The sequence below is a fragment of the Schistocerca americana genome, chromosome 7 (assembly GCF_021461395.2).
Source record: "Schistocerca americana isolate TAMUIC-IGC-003095 chromosome 7, iqSchAmer2.1, whole genome shotgun sequence".
NCBI classification, from domain to species: domain Eukaryota; kingdom Metazoa; phylum Arthropoda; class Insecta; order Orthoptera; family Acrididae; genus Schistocerca; species Schistocerca americana.
The window spans coordinates 234,629,661-234,644,992 of NC_060125.1; the positions used below are offsets into that span (position 1 = coordinate 234,629,661).

Here is a 15,332-nt window from a genome sequence, read left to right on the forward strand (position 1 = left end):
AGCCTCGTTGTAAGGATTGTGCTGCATCCACTTGTTGACATTCTGTTCTCTACTGGTATATTTACTCGCTATTGCTTGTTTTGCTTACGCTCAGTGCCTTATATTTTTAAGATAAGAAAATGAACTGCTATAATTCGACGAACGACATTAGTACAAGAAACTTCATAGAAGTCACATGAGCTGAGGTTTTATGGAAGCTGTATAAATTTATGCTAATAGGAAGGAAGCTAACGACATGACATACCGAAACTAGGTTTAGACCATTGACAGTCATTACACTGCATTTTTCGTGAGTAATTGAAATAGGAAGTGACACTTGACACAAAGAAATACTGCACATGTTTGCTTCTGCCATAATTCTTGAAGTGGTGTACACACTGTGAAATATTATGATCATTCACATTCCGTAATCGTACTTAATTACTGAGAGTTATTCGAACTAAGTCTGTTAGAGGTCATGTATGCATTTCTTTTGTTTATAATTCATAATGAGTAGAAGATTTGGGTCAGACGGATTACACAGAGGTTGTGTGTTGACAATGTGTCTTCAGATTGTATGGGTGGATGAACTGAAGTTTGCACTAGGATTTTATCTGTACTTGTTCGAGGAGACTGACTAGAGGAAAGAGTTGTGTTGGAAGTGAGATGATATTGGCAATAAGGTTCATATGTATCGACGTATTGAAAAGGTATTATTGAGGTATTATTGACGTATAGAGATTATATGAAGTTGATGATTATTGGAGTTTTTGTGGACAAGAGGTAAGGTAAATGATATTGATGATAAGATTTATATGCATCGACGTAAGAGGTATTATTGAAGTATTGAGATTATGTGATGCTGATGATTATTGGAGTTTTGGTGGATAAGAGGTAAAGTAAGTGAGGAGCATATTTTTTTTTGTTGGTCTTATGGAACAAGGAGGATGAAGATAGCAGACTAGAACACTAAAAGTGGAAGGAAGATTGTCTACACACACTTTGTTAAATCACTAAGCAGTATATACTTTTTTTTGAAGAGAGGAAGTATTTGCATATCTTGGCTCACTGACAGTTGTTCAACAACAGTACATTTGATCTGGCTTGGCAAACATTGGTCTTGACATGATGACTATGACGTAGACTTAACTATCATTGACTGTTATACATTGCTGCCACTAATACTTGATACACAAGATGAACATCAAATTTTGACAGAATTGCATTTACACAGTTAACACTATTCAATTACACAATAGTACTTAATGTGGATGAAAGATGAGTGAGTGTGTTTTGTGTGTTTTCCTTTCCTAATCCTACCCACCTATCTCCTAAATATTATTTTATTTGTTTGTTGTGGTTTGCACTGACACCCATAAATATTATAGGTTTACTGATATTTGAGTATTTGTAATAGTTAATATGAAAATTATCTGACATCATTTGTGTGTTTGTTATGATTTGTATGTTTAGTGTAAAAGCATTTGTATGTGCATTCAAACTATTGTTCATGCCTGAACTGTCTGATTAGTGATGGTAAATATTATGAACTGTTACCTGCACTTTTTCAACATAATGTGTGACACTTAGGAATGATTAATTTCTGCTGATGAACTGTGTGATCAGTGATAGTGAATATTATGGACTGTTACTTGTACTTTTTCTACATGATTGGTGCCACTAGGACATGTTTAATTTCTGCTGATGAACAGTGTGATTAGTATGTGTATTCAAACTATTGTTCATGCTTGAACTGCCTGATTAGTGATAGTGAATATTATGGACTGTTACTTGTACTTTTTCTACATGATTGGTGCCACTAGGACATGTTTAATTTGTGCTTATATACTCTGATGAACAGTGTGATCGGTGATAGTGAATATCATGGACTGCTCTCTGGACCTGCTCATCATTGCTAGGTGCAACTGATGGGCTACTTGTATGGAAATGAAGTCACTTGTTGCTGTCTGCACCTACTCAACATTGCTGGGTGCCATTGTTAGAACTGCTTCTACTGAAATAATGTCACTTGTTGCTGTCTGCACCTGCTCAACATTACTGGGTGCACAGATGAAGCTACTTCTATGGAAATGATGTCACTTGCCGGTGTCTGCACCTACTCAACATTGCTGGGTGCCATTGTTAGAACTGCTTCTACTGAAATAATGTCACTTGTTGCTGTCTGCACCTACTCAACATTGCTGGGTGCCACTAATGGAACTGCTTCTTCTGAAATGAAGTCACTTGTTGCTGTCTGCACCTACTCAGCATTGCTGGGTGCCACTAATGGAACTGCTTCTACTGAAATGAAGTCACTTGTTGGTGTCTGCACCTGCTCAACATTACTGGGTGCACAGATGAAGCTACTTCTATGGAAATGATGTCACTTGCCGGTGTCTGCACCTACTCAACATTGCTGGGTGCCACTGATGGACTGCTTCTACTGAACTAATGTGACTTGTTGCTGTGTGTACCTCTTCAACTTTACTGGGTGCCACAGATGGAACTGCTTCTACTGAAATGATGTCACTTGTTGGTGTCTGCACCTGCTCAACATTGCTGGGTGCAACTGATGGACTGCTTCTACTGAAATGATGTCACTTGTTGGTGTCTGCACCTGCTCAACATTGCTGGGTGCAACTGATGGACTGCTTCTACTGAAATGATGTCACTTGTTGGTGTCTGCACCTGCTCTCAACATTGCTGGGTGCAACTGATGGACTGTTTCTGCTGAAATGATGTCACTTGTTGGTGTTTGCACCTGCTGACCATTGCCGGGCTGGAATTATCAACTATTTTTTTTTTTTTTTGAATAATTAAAAGTATTTTATGTGAACATTTGTATAAACTGATTTTTTGTGTATTGTGTGAACTCTTAAGTAAAGTCACATGTATGAAAAGAAGTTGTATTGCTTACTGTATTTCATATATTAGGTTATTGAAAGGTCAGTGCAAAGCCAAAATTTTAACTAATTATGTGATATTTAGGTATTAATATTATCTTTTATTTTTGTCTGTATTTTTCTGGACGAATTTGATGGTATTTTCACCACCAATGCTGGCAAAAAATACCATCAAATTCTGGCCTGTGGAGGAGGGGCATATGAAAGGTGGCTACACTGAGCCACTGCGCCAGAGATCGCGCCAAAGAGTACTATTAAGCCGCCTAAACAGTGCTAGTCGAGAGCTCGTAGTGTCAGTGCCTGTCGAGGACTCGGAGTAGTCTGTGCTGAGATGTTGTAGCAGAGAGTGTTTGTTAAGATGTGCTATTAGGCAGTGCTTGCCGAGATGTGATATTGGAGAGTTCTGGTTGAGATGTGATAGTAGAGAGTCGGTGTGAGATATAATGTAAGGATTAGAGTGGTTTTCATCAATATAAATGAGGTAACTAACTCCGTTTCTTTTTATTTCAGTGTCCAAAATAATGCGTCATTACAGGTTCAGTCAACAAAGCATCTGGCGTGTGTTCTTGTATTAGAGTTTAATTCTGCTTTCCTTACGCAATTATAGTATTTGTAATTTTCTTTTATCACGTCAGTAAAATTGGTATTTAAAAATTCTTTTTTTTGTTGAAGAAGAACCGTGCCAGATGTGCGTTGAGTCATACTTCCACATACAGAACAGTTATACTTGTGCTTTGGTTTCGTAGGTTTCGTAGTTGCTGGGGACTTAATTAATTAATTGCGTTAACGAAAATTTTCATTTCATTCTTTGTTGTTGTTCTTTGCAGTCAGATTGCGTAATAATTCTAGTCAGGGCCAACCGATTACGAGACACAGCGTAATCGGACACACAGCTACCAAAAATAAAAAGTATTTTCAATTATATTTAATTAAGCCCCCATGCAATATATGCATTTCAAATCACAGAATAAATTGAAATTTATCTACATCTGCATCTACATTTATACTCCGCAAGCCACCCAACGGTGTGTGGCGGAGGGTACTTTACGTGACACTGTAATTACCTCCTTTTCCTGTTCCAGTCGCGTATGGTTGGCGGGAAGAACAACTGCCGGAAAGCCTCCGCGCGCGCTCGAATCTTTCTAATTTTACATTCGTGATCTCCTCGGGAGGTATAAGTAGGGGGAAGCAGTGTATTCGATACCTCATCCAGAAACGCACCCTCTCGAAACCTGGACAGCAAGCTACACCGCGGTGCAGAGCGTCTCTCTTGCAGAGTCTGCCACTTGAGTTTATTAAACATCTCCGTAACGCTATCACGGTTACCAAATAACCCTGTGACGAAACGCGCCGCTCTTCTTTTGATCTTCTCTATCTCCTCTGTCAACCCGACCTGGTACGGATCCCACAGTGATGAGCAATACTCAAGTATAGGTCGAACGAGTGTTTTGTAAGCCACCTCCTTTGTTGGTGGACTACATTTTCTAAGGACTCTCCCAATGAATCTCAACCTGGTACCCGCCTTACCAACAGTTAATGTTATATGATCATTCCACTTCAAATCGTTCCGTACGCATACTCCCAGATATTTAACAGAAGCAACTGCTACCACTGTATGTTCCGCTATCATATATCATAAAATAAAGGATCCATCTTTCTATGTATTCGCAATGCATTACATTTGTCTATGTTAAGGGTCAGTTGCCACTCCCTGCACCAAGTGCCTATCCGCTGCAGATCTTCCTGCATTTCGCTGCAATTTTCTAACGCTGCAACTTCTCTGTATACTACACCACCATCCGCAAAAAGCCGTACGGAACTTCCGACACTATCTACTAGGTCATTTATATATATATATTGTGAAAAGAAATGGTCCCATAACACTCCGCTGTGGCACGCCAGAGGTTAATTTAACGCCTGTCGACGTCTCTCCATTGAGAACAACATGCTGTGCCCTGTTTGCTAAAAACTCTTCAATCCAGCCACACAGCTGATCTGATATTCCGTAGGCTCTTACTTTGTTTATTAGGCGACAGTGCGGAACTGTATCGAACGCCTTCCGGATGTCAAGGAAAATGGTATCTACCTGGGAGCCTGTATCTAATGTTTGCTCTTGATCTACAATGAGGTGTCAGAAGTCAGGGGACAGCTATATGCACAGATACAGAAGGCGGTAGTATTGCGTACACAAGGTATAAAAGGGCAGTGCATTAGCGGAGCTGTCATTTGTACTCAGGCGATTCATGTGAAAAGACGTGATACTCTAAAAATTATAGTGCACACCCCCTAAGCGTAACTAATACTACAGTTAACGAATGAGATTAATTCAGCAGATACTCAATGATGCTTCTCGCAGTGTTACTTCGCTCTGATCCTGATCCTCTATACAGGGTGAGACACTAACTATTACCATCAAGAATAACTCCGAAAGTATGATAGCAGGTGAGAAGCGTGTGGGACAAAAGGTGCATGAGACAACGGGGGCCATAATATGACGTTCGTTTTTTGTTGCTAGTTGGGGTCACTTCAGAGATATGAAGGTCAACTTTGTTTTTTTAAATGGGATGCTATAGTTTGGTACTTATTTTCTGATAGCGGCTATCCAATGAATCCAATGACGTGTAACAGTACGGTCTTTGAAGGTCAACGAAGGTCAAAAAGGTAGCATGAACGTCCATTTACAGAAGGGGTTCGAAGTGATGATCATTGGCATCAATGCAGTGCTGAAATCTTCTTGTCATGGACTGATTGCCGCTATCAGAAAACAAGCACCAAACTATAGCATCTCATTTAATAAAACGAAGTTGACCTTCATATCTGACGCGACCCCACCTAGCAACAAAAAAGCAACGTCATATTATGGCCCTCGATGCCCCGTGCAAAATTTGTTCCACAAGCTTTTCAGCTTCTTTCATACTTTCGGAGTTATTCTAAGTGGCTATAGTTGGTAACTCACCCTGTATGTCTCAAAGATTACAGCGAGAAAATAAGCATCCCCTCTATTATCTCGCATAATGTTGTGTTACTTTAATAAATTTGACTTAGACGCCTAAGTTCTAATTTTTTTCTGTAGCCTTTAAAAGTATTGGTGTCTTCCTCTAATCAGTTACAGCACTGTACTGTTTTGCAGTATCGTCCAAACTGACATGATTCACGTCTAAAATATAAAACTGACTACGTGTCTACATAATTTGGAATGTAGTTCTACTTGAGAAATAGAAATTGAAAGAATTCTTTCAGTTTGTAATCATGAAAGGCTTGATACGTTTTCCCGGGGGGGGGGGGGGGGGGGGGAGGTGATAGTTAACTTTGAGCAGCATTGCCATATGTCCATATGTTGTATTTATAGCTGCACTGGAGGTTCATTGTAATTCCATTGGCTTTACATAATATAAAAATAAAGCTGTGCTCAATGTGATGGTTTTAACATCACACTGCTTTATTACACATGGACTTATTTGAGGCAGTATGATAATATCTTCTTACGCCTTGTAAAGTGATGTACCCAGCCACTTGTAAAACGAACTAAAATTTAAAACGTATTCTGAACCATGATACAGTTTGGCATTTTTCATACACGTGTATCACCTCCATTAGTGAAAAGAAGCGAGAATTCAGCCCAGACTATTTAGATTTGGAACCTGAAACTTATCCTCTCTGCAGCTGAGCCGCACAAAAAATCTAATCAGAAGGATATTAGTCAGATTATCACACTGTCTTTCCTTTCTAGCACTCATTTCGTCTCTGTAGTCGATATTATCGACAACACATTGTATAGCACAATGGCTAGTGGGTGGGAAACTTCAGCGTGGAATACTCAGCGAATGGATTAAAGAGCCAATGAAAAGAGTAGCTGTACTCGATGTAGGGCTTAGTGATGGAAGGAGATGGGCTGGTAAACATTATTGTCGGTATGAGACACATGTTCACCTACTCGAAGCTGAACTAAAATACTGTTGTGAAATGACATGAAGCGAAATCACGTAAGATGAAGACCAAATTGTAGGCTGGAAGTTGGCAATGAACACTGTATTGTTTATTATTTTTGTGTGTCTTTGCTCCTTGAGGCTGGAAGTTGGCAATGAACACTGTATTGTTTATTATTTTTGTGTGTCTTTGCTCCTTGGACTGTGCGTCACCTGTTGCCAAAAACATTTGTACTCTTTACATTACTTTTTCCCTGTTTATGTTTGTACCAGTTGTGTTACATGCGTTTCGTGAGTAAGCTACCTAATTTAGGGCTGCTTGGGTACACGATAGAGGGGTGAATTTGGGATAATGTGTAAGAATGCTGAGTACCGTGATGGTAACTGCGAAGAAACCTCGGGTATCAAATGAAATATTTCAGTTGACCGACGAAAGAAGGAAATACAAAAAATTTTTGGGAGCGACAGGAATACAGCGATGTAAATCCCTTAGGAATGAAGTAAATAGTACGTGTAGAGCAGTCAAAGCGAAATGGCTGTAGGAAAGATGTCAAGAAATCGAAAAAGAAATGATCGTTGGGATGGCCAACTCAGCATGCAGAAAAGTCGAAACAACTTTCAGTGAAATTAAAAGGGAGCGTGGCAACATTAACAGTGGAATGGGATTCCACTGTGAAACGCAGAGGAGATGCGGATGGGTGGAGAGAGTACACTGAACGTCTCTATAAGGGGATGACGTGATAGAGGAAGAAGTTGGAGTCGCTATAGAAGACCTAGGGGATCCAGTATTAGGACCGAATTTGAAAGAGCTCTGGAAGACATGAGGTCAAATAAGACAGAAGAGATAGATAATATTCCATCGGAAATTCTAAAATCATTGGGAGAAGTGCAACCAAAAGACTATTCAAGTTGGTGTGAAGGATCTATGAGACTGAAAACGTACCTTATAGCTCTCGGAAAAATATCATTCACGCAATTGCGAGGATTACAAGGAAACCTAAGTGAGAAAACTATTGCGTTATCAGCGTAACAGTTCATGCATCAAAGCTATTGAAAAGTATAATGTACAGAAGAATCGAACCAAAAAAACTGAGGATCAGTTAGACGGCGATCAGTTGGCTTTAGGAATGGTAATGACATCTACATCTATATCTACATCTACATCGTTACTCTGCAATTCACACTTAAGTGCCTGGCACAGGGTTCATCGAACCATATTCATACTACTTCTCTACCATTCCACTCTCGAATAGCGCGTGGGGAAAAGGAACACCTAAATCTTTCCGCTCGAGCTCTGATTTCTCTTATTTTATTATGATTATCGTTTCTCCCTATGTAGGTGGGTGTCAACAAAATATTTTCGCATTCGGAAGAGAAAGTTGGTGATTGAAATTTCGTAAATAGATCTCACCGCAAATAAAATCGCCTTTGTTTCAGTGACTGCCACCGCAACTGGCGTTATCATATCAGTGACACTCTCACCCCAATTGTGCGATAACACGAAACGGGCTGCTCTTCTTTGCACTTTTTCGATGTCCTCCGTCAATCCTACCTGGTAAGAATCCCACACCGCGCAGCAGTATTCCAGCAGAGGACGGACAAGTGTAATGTAGGCTGCCTCTTTAGTGGGTTTGTCGCTTCTAAGTGATCTGCCAACAAAGCGCAGTCTTTGATTCGCCTTCCCCACAATATTATCTATGTACTCTTTCCAATTTAAGTTGCTCGTAATTGTAATTCCTAGGTATTTAGTCGAATTGATAGCCTTTAGATTTGTGCGATTTATCATACAACAAAATTTATCGGATTTCTTGTAGTACTCATATCGATGACCTCGCACTTTTCTTTGTTTAGTGCCATTTGCCACTTTTCGCACCATACAGAAATTCTCTCTAGATCATTTTGTAATTGGAATTGATCGTCTGATGATTTTACTAGACGGTAAATTACAGCATCATCTGCAAACAATCTAAGGGGGCTGCTCAGATCATCACCTAGATCTTTTATGTAAATAAGGAACAGCAGAGGGCCTATGACATTACCTTGCGGGACACCAGATATCACTTCTGTTCTACTCAATGATTTACCGTGTATCACTACGAACTGTGACATTTCTGAGAGGAAATTCCGGATCCAGTCACACAACTGAGACAATACTCCATATGCACGCAATTTGAATAATAGTCGCTTGTGAGGAACGGTATCAAAAGCCTTCTGGAAATCTAGGAATATGGAATCGATCCCTTGTCGACAGCACTCATTACTTCATGGGAATAAAGAGCCAGCTGTGTTGCACAAGAACGATATTTTCTGAATCCGTATTGGTTATGTATCAATAAGTCATTTTCTTCCAGGTGATTCATAATGTTCGAGTACAGCATATGCTCCAAAATCCTACTGCAAATTGAGGTCAGTGATATGGGTCTGCAATTCAATAGGTTACACCTATTTCCTTTCTTGAATATAGGTGTGACCTCTGCTACTTTCCAGTCTTTAGGAACAGACCTTACGTCAAATGAGCAGTTGTGTATGATTGCTAAAAAAGGCGCTATTGGGTCTGCATAATCTGAAAGGAACCTGATTGGTATACCATCTGGACCGAATAACTTTCCTTTCTTAAGTGATTTGAGTTGTTTCGCAACACCTAAGATATCTACTTTTATGTCACTCATGCTAACAGCTGTTCTGGTTTCATCTGCGTGTTAATCTAATATTCTAGACCGTTATTGCGTTTTATTCTGTGTCTACAATTGAGATCTGCAGCACGTGTCAATAGTCGTTCTTGATAATAGTAGGAAGGCTGAAGAAAAATAAAGATACCATCATAGGATTCGTTTACCTAGAAAAAGCGTACAACAATGTACAATGGTGCAAGATATTCAAATAGTGAGAAAAACTGGAGTAAGCTATAGGAAAAGACAGGTAATATATAATATCTAAAGAACTGAGAGGGAACAATACAAGTGTAAGATCAAGAACGAAGTGCTCGGTTTAAAAAGGATGTAAGACAGGGGCGCAGTCTTTCTCCCCTACCGTTCAATCTGTACATGGAAGAAGCAATGACGTAAATAAAGAGTGGGATTAAAATTCAGGGTGAAAGGATACCAATGATAACATTAATTTACGACATTGCTGTCCTCAATGAATGTGAAGAACAATTACGGTATCTGTTGGATGGAATGAATGGTCTAATGAGTGCAGAATATGTATTAAGTGTAAACCGGAGAGAAACAAAGGTAGCAAAATGATAACAGCGAGAAACTTAACATCAACATTGGTGATCGCGAAGTAGAAGAACTTTAGGAATCTTGCTACCTTGGAAGCAAGATTACGCTTGGCGGACGAAGCAAGAAGGACATAAAAAAGAGACTCGCATAGACAAAGAGGACATTCTTGGCCAAAAGAAGTCTGCTAGTATCAAACATAGGCCTTGGCTTGAGGAAGAAATTTCTGAGAGTGTATGTTTGGAGTAAAGTAGTGTGTGGCAGTAAAACGTGGATAGTGGCAAAACCGGAACAAAAGAGAATCTAATATGTATGAATGTCCACCGTAAACGAAATGGGTGCCTTGGCCACAGCGTCTACAGAAAACCCACCGACACAGACCTGTACCTGCACGCCACCAGCCATCATCATCCAGCACAGAAGCGCACAGTATTACAAACGTTGGTACATCGTGCAAGAGTAATAGCAGACGACGACAACCTGCCCAACGAACTGAGCCACCTACGCAAGGTTTTCAGGAATAACGGCTACAGCACCCATCAAATGAAAGAAGTGATTTCTAGGAAATATCAGAGTAAGACCACCGATGAAGAGCAGGAAAAGAAACTTGCTTTGCTGCCATTCTGTGGCTCTGTGTCGGGCAAGATAAGTCGCCTGTTGAAAAGACACAAGATCAAATCGATCTTCAGGCCTCCAACGAAAATCCGTCAATTACTGAGACCAGTTAAAGACGCAGTAGGTCTCAGAACACCTGGAGTCTACGAAATACCTTGTGAGTGTGGCCAGAAGTACATTGGACAAACAGTGCGCACTGTGAAACAACGCAGGAAAGAACATGAGAGGTATTATCGCCTACGCTATCCAGAGAAATCTGCGTTAGCTGAGCATGCGTTAGAAAACGGTCACCACATAAAATCTGACGATACCTCTGTCGTGGCTCGCACTAACGGCTTCTGGCACAGTTGAATAAAGGAAGCTATTGAAATAAAAATTACCGCAAACACCCTGAATAGAGTCGGTGGCTTGCAGCTCAGCGCTGCGTGGGATCCAGCGATCGCGCGGTTGAAGAGGGCACATCGAACGCCGACTCAAAACATGCCCATATATGGCAATGTCACAGGCACCAGTGACGTCACAGCCGGCAGCTAGCGTATAAAAGGTGTGGCTAGAAAAGAACCGGACAATACTGGTGAAACAATAAAACGAATGCAATAACGCTGAAAGTCACGTGGCCTGTCACGTGACTCTCGCTCCGCCTACTGCTCGAGATTCATCTGCCTCCTGCACTCAGTCTGCCCGTGGCGTCTGTTTTAAGTAGTTGACGTTTTGTCTGTGCGTCGGAAAAAGTTGAGTGTACAGAAAGAACAGCGTGTTAACATCAAATTTTGTTTCAAACTAGGAAAATCTGCAAGTGAAACGTTTGTAGTGTTACAACAAGTGTACGGCGATGATTGTTTATCGCGAACACAAGTGTTTGAGTGGTTTAAACGATTTAAAGATGGCCGCGAAGACACCAGTGATGACACTCGCACTGGCAGACCATTGTCAGCAAAAACTGATGCAAACATTGAAAAAATCGGTAAACTTGTTCGACAAGATCGCCGTTTAACAATCAGAGCAGTGTCTGAGTTAACAGGAGTTGACAAGGAAAGTGTTAGGCAGATTCTTCATGAAAGTTTCAACATGAACAAAGTGTGTTCAAAAATGGTTCAAAAGTGTCTCACAATTGAACAGAAGGAACACCGAAGAATGATTTGTTCTGACATCATGGAAAACATTGAAAGTGATCCCACCTTCTTACAAAATGTTATTACTTGCGATGAGTCGTGGTTTTTTACTTACGATCCCGAAACTAAACGCCAATCGATGCATTGGAAAACTCCTGGTTCTCCACGACAAAAAAAAGCACGAATGTCAAAATCGAAATTCAAGGCAATGATGATTGTTTTTTTTGACATCAAAGGGATTGTGCACATTGATTGGGTACCAGAGGGACAAACAGTGAATCAGCATTACTACATTAGCGTCCTGGCTACCCTACGTGAGCGAGTACGGAGAAAACGGAACGATTTGTGGAGAAAAAAGTCATGGATCCTTCACCAAGACAATGCCCCTGCTCACAGTGCGTTGTCAGTGAAGACGTTTTTGGCAAAACACAACATTCCCATCTTAGATCATCCACCCTACTCACCTGATTTGGCCCCCTGTGACTTTTTTCTTTTCCCTAAAGTCAAGTCAGCTTTGAAAGGAACTAGATTTGAGACTGTTGAAGCAGTAAAAGAAAAAGCGACGGAAGTAATGTATGGACTTACCGAAAATGATCTGCAGGATTGCTATGAACAGTGGAAAATTCGTATGGAGCGGTGTAGAGACCGAGGAGGAGAGTACATTGAAGGAGATAACATGAAATTGTAAATAAATGTTTTTTCCAGCATCAGTCCGGTTTTCTTCTAGCCGCACCTCGTATAAGGGCGCGCCAACAGCCCACTGGCAGTCATACCACTTGACAATGGCCAAGGAGTGCTTGGCCGAAAGCTCGTGTAGTTTTAAGCAATTGACGCGGTTGGAAACCCGAGAAAATTTTATTCAAAAGATGTGGTGCTACAGAAGAATGTTGAAAATTAGGTGGACTAATAAGACAAGGAATGAGGAAGTTCTCTACAGAATCGGCGATGAAAGCAGCAGCAGCACTCCGTCTTCAGGCCACAAGTGGCCCATCCGGACCATCCGACCGCCGTGTCATCCTCATTGAGGATGCGGATAGAAGGGGCATGTGGTCAACACACTGCTCTCCCGGTCATTATGATGGTTTTCTGTGACCAGAGCCGCTACTATTCGGTGGAGTAGCTCCTCAATTGACATCACGAGGCTGAGTGCACTACGAAGAATGGCAACAGTTCATGGTGGCCCGGATGGTCACCCATCCAAGTGCCGGCCACGTCCGACAGCGCTTAACTTCGGTAATCTGACGGGAACCGGTGTTTCCACCGCGCCAAGGCCGTTGCCGGGCGATGAGAGGAACATATGGAAAACACTGACGAGAAGGGATAGGATGATAGGACAAGTGTTACGACATCAGAGAATAACCTCTATTGTTCTTGTACTAGAGGGAGCTGTAGAGGGTGAAACTGCACGGGAAGACAGAGATTGGAATACATCCAACAAATAACTGAGGACATAGAGTGGGGTTGGGGTTGTCTGGGGGAGGAGACCAAACAGCGAGGTCATCGGTCTCATCGGGTTAGGGGAAGGACGGGGAAGGAAGTCGGCCGTGCTCTTTCAAAGGAACCAGCTCGGCATTTGCCTGAAGCGATTTAGGGAAATCATGGAAAACCTAAATCAGGATAGCCGGACGCGGGACTGAACCGTCGTCCTCCTGAATGCGAGTCCAGTGTGCTAACCACTGCGCCACCTCGCTTGGTGGACGTAGAGTGGAAATGCTACTCTGAGATGAAGTAGGAATTCGTAGCGGGCCTGATCAAACCTGCCAGAAGACCGATGACGAAATAAAATGGTCAGTAATTAATGCGCATACGCTGTTTGTTTACGCGTAGATTCAGTTACTGTTACTGCGCAAATCATTTCAGTGATACAAGAACAAGATTCAAGACTGGCATTGTGCCTACAAGATTTAGGATGTCATTGCGCTTGGGAAATTGAAATCAAGAGGGATTGTTATTGATGGTTGGAACTGTAATTCTGGTAATACTCAAAACACTGGGAAATCATGTCCTTTTCTGGCATTCTATTGGCAATGTAGCTGCAAACGTCAGTGGCTGTAGTTTTCATTTAATTTTTCAGCTCAGCAAATTAATCTGTGCTACCTCGTGCGCAAAGGTACTGATAAAAAGAGCAAATTCCTTTGAAAGACTAGGAACGAACAGTGAATACTAATCAGTAATAAGGTTGCTTCACAATAAATACGACACACGCCGTTTCAAATTAATTAAATATAAAAGCGTTAAATAGAACTTAATTGAGGAATAGCATGCTACAATGCATTAAGCTTCGCTTTGAATTGGACTTCATTTGTAATCAGCCGGAACAAAGAGACCAACTACTTCGCTAAATGAATATAATACAATCACATGAGGACAGAGAGAAGCAATTACGAGATAAAATCGTTTACTGAGGCCGTGCTGAGGGGAAACTTCTACTGTTAATGAATGAAATGGCTCTGAGCACTATGGGACTCAACTGCTGTGGTCATAAGTCCCCTAGAACTTAGAACTACTTGAACCTAACTAACCTAAGGACATCACACACATCCATGCCAGAGGCAGGATTCGAACCTGCGACCGTAGTGGTCGTGCGGTTCCAGACTGTAGCGCCTTTAACCGCTCGGCCACTCCGGCCGGCAATGAATGAAAACATATATTTGTTCTTTGATAAGAACGCAAATAGAATTATTCTTGGCATAATAGAAACAGCAAATGCAGATTAGTAAATGCCACAAGTACATCTTGTAGTATGAAAATTTACGCAGCTCTTCTAGGAAATGCAACATTGTTTTCAATGTTAAAATTAGATTCGATGTTATATATTTTTAACTGTCTGGTTCCTCATCTCCCCACAGAAACAAACCATACAAATATGAATACGAACAGAGCGAAATCGACGGGCTGTTTTCAATGTTAAAATTAGATTCGATGTTATATATTTTTAACTGTCTGGTTTCTAATCTCCCCACAGAAACAACCCATTAATAAGAATAGGAACAGAGCGAAATCGACGAGCTTTACAAACACATTACGCGCACGACTATCCTCCCTTGGTTTAAAGGTCTATTATGGCCACAGGCGGCAACAAAATTAAATTTAGAATAATTGGTAGTCAACAGAGGATAGTGCGAAGTTTTAAAGTTCTACTTCGGTGAACTGATTGAAGCTCTTCAGTATGCCGCAATTCTGATTCTGTGTTAACCAGGAGGCCTACGAGAATTTCCAGGCTGATACGGAAGTACGACAACGGCTGGTGCGATCAACGAAGATTTGCAATTGGCTCGGCGGTGTGAAAATTATCTGCATGTATAAGTTTTAGTCATACACTTGACCTGTATGGGTACAGTATCCAAAAGAGACAGCACTCTGTAACGTCTCGTTTGTTAGTAGTGTAGTTCAGTGATTAGGCAACCTAGCTGCATTATGGGTAACGCGACAACAAGAGGAGAGAACACATCTATACGATCTACATGGTTACTCTGCAACTCACAATTAAGTGTGTGGCAGTGGAATCATCGAACCACCTTCAAGCTATTTTTCTGCGGTTTCACACTCGAACAACACGCGGGAAAAACGAGAACG

The 15,332-nt window shown here is 41.2% G+C and overlaps 1 non-coding gene across 1 annotated transcript; it reads right to left on the reverse strand.

Moving 5' to 3' along the window:
• Positions 1–14,300: 14,300 nt before the first annotated feature.
• On the reverse strand, positions 14,301–14,384 carry Trnas-gga. Its single transcript is given in 2 exon segments — positions 14,301–14,335; positions 14,345–14,384. It is a non-coding gene; the product is annotated as a tRNA-Ser (tRNA).
• Between the last annotated feature and the right edge of the window lie 948 nt (positions 14,385–15,332).